The 5,077-nt window shown below is 41.5% G+C and overlaps 1 pseudogene; it reads left to right on the forward strand.

Annotated features, from left to right (window-relative positions):
• Ncoa4-ps (nuclear receptor coactivator 4, pseudogene) lies at positions 205 to 3,547 on the forward strand (annotated as a pseudogene).

Raw genomic sequence — 5,077 nt, forward strand, 5'->3', positions numbered from 1 at the left:
TTTTTGAAACAACAATATCTAGAATTAGGGACTGAGGGGTCAGGAAAAAGGCTTTCTAACCTGTGGTCATGTTTGAGCACATTGTCTCGGTCTATTCCTCTACTACAACAAAACAATAGATTGAGTAAATTAGAAACAAAAATAGAAATGAACTGTTTACAGTTCTGAAGTCTGAGAAGTATTGGATTAAGATACCAGCAAATGAGCAGTTTTCGTCGCGGGGCCAGACTACCTGGAACAGTGAGCAGAATGAACACATCCCTGGAACAGAGTGGCTGCTACAGTAATAGAGAAACTCTTCTGAGGTGCAGTGATGCAAGGAGGGAGCTGGAGCTTGCTATTGGTGGAGTACTTCGGGCTGAACAGCAAATTAAAGATAATTTACGAGAGGTAAAAGCTCAGATTCACAGCTGCATAAGTCGCCACCTGGAATGCCTTCGGAGCCGAGAGGTGTGGCTCAATGAACAGGTCGATCTCATCTATCAGCTTAAAGAGGAGACACTGCAGCAGCAGGCTCAGCAGCTCTATTGGCTAATGGGCCAATTCAATTGTCTTATTCATCAACTGGAGTATACTCAGAACAAAGATCTTGCCAATCAAGTCTCTGTGTGCTTGGAGAGACTGGGCAGTTTGGCCCTGAAGCCTGAAGATTCAACTGTCCTACTCTTTGAAGCAGATACATCTGCTCTGCGCCAGACCATCACCACATTTGGATCCCTTAAGACCATTCAAATCCCTGAGCATCTGATGGCTCACGCGAGCTCCTCAAGTATTGGGCCTTTCCTAGAGAAAAGAGGCTATATCCAGGTGCCAGAGCAGAAGTCAGCATCCAGTGGCACAGCTGTATCTCTGAGTGAGTGGCTTCTTGTAAGCAAACCTGCCATTGGTCTTCAGGCTCCTTATGTACCCAGTACCAACCCACAGGACTGGCTTATCCCAAAACAGACTTCAGAGAATAGTCAGACTTCTGCCAGAGCCTGCAGTTTCTTCAGCGATGCCTGGGGCAATCTGAAGGGCTTAGAAAATTGGCTCCTTAACAGTCATCAACAAGAAATTGCTGGAAAACCAAGTTCCTCAAAATGTAACAGCCATTGTAGCACCAGTTCTTTCTCTCCTGAAGCTGAAAAGGCTGAAGATGTAGAGCTCCTTGATCAAGACGAGCTGGACCTGTCTGATTGGTTGGTGACTCCTCAGGAACCCTGTGAGCTGGAGAAGCCTGTGGATGGCAGCTGGGAAACCAGCGAGAAGTTTAAACTCTTGTTCCAGGTGTTCAGAGAGCCCTACAATGTGAGTGATTGGCTTGTCAAGCCTGACTCCTGTACCAACTGTCAGGGCAACCAGCCTAGAGGTGTGGAGATTGAGAACCTGGGCAATCTGAAATGCCTAAATGACCACTTGGAGGCCAAAAAATCAGTGTCGGTCCCCGGCGCAACAATCAGCGACGGCTGGCTTGCCCAGAACCATCAGGACACATGGAAAGTAGAGGAAGTGTGTAAAGCCAACGAGCCCTGCACCAGTTTTGCAGAGTGTGTGTGTGATGACAACTGTGAGAAGGAAGCCGTGTATAAATGGCTTCTGAAGAAGGGAGGAAAGGACAAGAATGGAATGCCTATGGAACCTAAATCTGAGCCTGAGAAACACAGAGAGTCCCTGACACTGTGGCTCTGCCCTTCCAGAAATGAGCTAACAGAACAAGCTAAGGCACCCAAGGCTATGGCTCCTGCTAGAATTGCTGATTCCTTCCACGTCATAAAGAATAGTTCCTTGTCAGAGTGGCTTATAGGGCCTACGTGCAAAGGAGGCCCTAAGGACGTGCCTAATACAGAGGAGAGAGCTGGCAAAGAGATGCTTCAAAGCTCCATGGCCACTTCCTGGTGTCCCTTTAACACTGCCGACTGGGTTTTACCAGGAAAGAAAGTGGGAAGCCTCAGCCAGTTCCCCTCTGGAGAAGATAAGTGGCTACTTCGAAAGAAGGCACAGGAAGCATTTCTTAATTCACCCCTACAAGAAGAACGTAACTTTCGCCCCGACTGTTACGGCCTCCCAGCAGTTTGTGATCTCTTTGCCTGTATGCAGCTTAAGGTTGATAAAGAAAAATGGCTGTACAGAACTCCTCTACAGATGTGAAGGAACAGACTACCAGAATCGAGCAGCTTTCCTGCAGATTATTGCACATCCTTGAGCTGAGTGACTGCGATTTGCCAAACCATTGTGCATTCCAAGCCTGACTAGTCAGCTTAGTTCCTCTCCTGCTTAGTTTTGAACTAGTAAACAGAAGTCATAAACTATGAGTTAAGTCTGTGAAAGAGGCTTCAAGTGGAGGTGATTCATTCTTTTGAAAGCCGTAACGTGCGTAACTTGATCAACTCCCGTACTAGAAACCACATCCCGGTACACAGGCCTTTACCAGCTTTTCTACAGCCAACACTAGTTTTAAAAGTGAAATATTCCTATATCAAGTGTGTTAATGTGTTCAAGGTAATAAGTTCTCTAACATTTGTCTTTTAGCTGTTTCTCATTACAGGCTTCTAGAGATTTGAAAATTTTTTTTGTTCAGTTGATATATAGAATATTTCACACAAATAGTTAACCTTGCCAATACAGTATATTTTTCCCTACTAAATGTCTATTAGTTATATTGCAAATTTTGATACTCATCAGATATTTAGCCTACATACCATTTCTAACATTTCTCATTTGGAAGAAATTAAGCTATTATAGTTGTTGCCTTTATTTCTTTCCAGTATCCAGTGAGCTCTTTGAAAGGGACTTTGTTTTAAGACCACTCTTAGGGCAGTCAGAGCTCTTAAAGTCCTACAAACCTCGGCTTTAACTAAAGTGAACCCTAAAGCAGAAAGGTAAAAAGTGTTAGGAATGCAGTACCCGAACCACTGGTCATCCTAAGGATTTCTTGGTGCATCCTGTGTAAATGGAAGCTGAGCTTGACACCTGGTGCTCTTAACTAGGGATAAAGTCAATGTCCTGTTACTTCAAGCACAGCATCCTGAACCTCCTAAAGTACAGTGCAGTGACATCTTGATTACCAGGCTGTGCTCAACACTGTGCCTTGGAGTGTCTCACCGAGACTTCACAGAACTGATATCCTTGAGTTCTGTATTCTAGAAAGCTTCTCTAAGGATTTATCTTTTACAGTTCCCAAGGATAAATTAGTTGCTTTCTATTCTTTGAACTATTAATATTAAGCCTCTGAAATGCCTATGCTATTGGAAGTACTTTTGGGAAAATTTTATGGTCCCATAGTGACATTACCATACAGCTTTACTGAAGCTCCAAATCATAGCTGAAAAGAACCTCATATTTTCTTATGTCCCTCAAGATGCCACTGAGTATTATAAAGTTGGTAGGTAAAGACAATTTAAGGAGCCTTTCCAACATTTTAGGTTGCAGGGAACTTTGTAGTTTCTTTTTTGAGGTCTAACACTGTATTCACATTATTAAAACATAATTTAAGTTAATCACTTGCTAATGATATATAAAACTTTCTTTTGCATTAAGTTTTAAATCTCCATTAAAAGCATAATGGACAAAAAAAAAAAAAAAAAAAAAAAAAAAAAAAAAAAAAAAAAAAAAAAGATACCAGCAAATTCAGTATCTCGTGAGGAAGACTTTCTCAAAGATAGCTCCTTCTAGTGGAAATGACACAACATGGTGTGGTGCCTCTTTTAAAACAGTGAACCTCACTTATAAGAGTCATGGAACTTATTACCTCCCAAATGTTGCATCTCTTGATAGTATCACATTGGAATTAAATGTCAATATGAGCACTTTAGAGAATAATAAGCATTCACACTACGGTGTTAAATAGATTTAAAATGGATATATGGTATTCTAAACCTCTCTTCCATATTCAGTTCAATTTCTTTACGTCTTAGCTGAAAAACACCAGACCTAGGTGATAGTGCAGAAAATCTTGGGCAAGAACTCAATAGCTTAGAGCCATGGACCGGATCCAAGTCAGAGTTCCTCCTCACCTGTGACACTCTTTCTGTTCTCTGAGGCTTTATTGTTGGGTAGAGGCTGTTTATTATAGAGTGTTTAGTGCCATTCCTAGCTTCCACCTCTTTGGTGCCATGTATGCCCATCTTGAATGTCCCCAGATACTGGCAATTCTTTGTGTGGCAGGGTGGGCATCAGTCACTCCTGGTTGAAAATGGTAGACATAGATAATTACCTAGAATAGGATTTGGCAAGTTGGTTTAGACTGGTAATGCAATGAAACAGACAGAATAAGAAATTCTTAATGCAAGCTGGAATACATGAAAGTTTACATGGACCACATATGTCCTCTGAAGAAGCTGTTTATATATTTGGAGTGTGTGTGTGTGTTTAAGTTACTTTGTTTACTTATTGATGTGTAATAAGGCACTATAAAACATTAGGAGAGTAATAACATTTATTTTATTTACAAACCTAAATTTTGGTCTAGGATAGGTGAGATAATTTATCACCATCATACCAGGGTGACCTAATTCTGAACTCATGAGTCATCTAAAGTCCCTCACACTCACATATCTGGTTGCTGAAGTGCTGGCTGTTGTTAGGGATTAAAATGGAGATCTTAAAAAAAAAAAAAAAAGCCCACATATGGCTTTTCTATGGGGTTGCTTAGCTTTTTCACAATATGGTGACTACATTCCTAAGGCAGGGATTAAGAGAGAACCAGGTGGAAATAGAATTGAATAATTGGTCTTAGGAGTCACATATTATTCATTTTCACTATAGTCTGAAGTCTGCCCAGATCCAGAAGTAACATAAATTCCACTATTCAATGGCATGAAGGCAATGCCACTTTTGAGAATACATAGGGCTGTAGATGTCATATTGGTGTGGCCACTTTTAGACAATAAAACATACCACCAGTTGAGAAACCAAATCAGAGGTTAATGCTGTGTCCACCTCAGTACTGCTGAGGGGTCTTCTGAGGGACATAGATGCCAATGAGCTGGGGAATATGCACATTGAATGCTTATTTCTGGATCTTTCTCTAAAAAAATTCTACTTGGCATGTCAGCCACGGGCGTCTGGGGTCTGATGTTTCAATAGAATCTCAAAAAGA

The sequence above is a fragment of the Mus musculus genome, chromosome 12, assembly GCF_000001635.26.
Source record: "Mus musculus strain C57BL/6J chromosome 12, GRCm38.p6 C57BL/6J".
Lineage (NCBI taxonomy): Eukaryota > Metazoa > Chordata > Mammalia > Rodentia > Muridae > Mus > Mus musculus.